Genomic DNA, 713 nt, shown 5'->3' on the forward strand with positions numbered 1-713 from the left:
ACACTCTTCCCTCTTCTCTCCACTTCTGGAAAGATCCTTTAAGCTCCAGCTCGGGCGCCCTGACCCCGTGGGTGCCTCTTCCGCGCCCTGCAGCCTGTGTGCGAACCCTTCTCTGTCCTGTGCTAATCTGTCCGCGCCTGTCTCCCGCCCTGCGCCGCTGCGGTGGCCTCTGACCGCCGTCCTCGCCGCCACCTCATACCCCTTCCACGCATCGTCCATGCAGGCTCTGCAGAGGTCTCCTAACACGCGGACCCGAGCGGATCCCTCTCGCTCAAAACATGTCGAGGGCTCCTTACGCTACGGGACAGGAGCGACATATGGTCACGTTAATGCCCCAAGGATCGAGGCAAAGGACCTTTGTGAAGGTTTAAAAGAGAGTAAACTTAGAAAAGAGGAACCTAGTGTCACCCCACATGCGGATACAGGTTTCACCCAGTAAAACATACTTAATATCATGGCGAAAACTGTAGTAGAAAAAGAGAGCAGAGAGAACGTTCGAAATCAGAATGATAATGACTAAGCCACCGCCCTCGACTTGCCATGTGTCCTCAACAGCACGACGGACAGTCGGTCCCAGAAGGGAACAACAGTAAGTTCAAAGACGTCTTGCATGATGTATCCTCTTTTTTTCACTATCCTGTTTTAGAATTTCACTCTTAAATCCTGGAGATTCAGTGAATGACTGAAAAAGTTTCTTCCAGTAAGTGGCAGGA

The sequence above is a fragment of the Pteropus vampyrus genome, unplaced genomic scaffold (assembly GCF_000151845.1).
Source record: "Pteropus vampyrus isolate Shadow unplaced genomic scaffold, Pvam_2.0 Scaffold13042, whole genome shotgun sequence".
Classification (NCBI taxonomy): domain Eukaryota; kingdom Metazoa; phylum Chordata; class Mammalia; order Chiroptera; family Pteropodidae; genus Pteropus; species Pteropus vampyrus.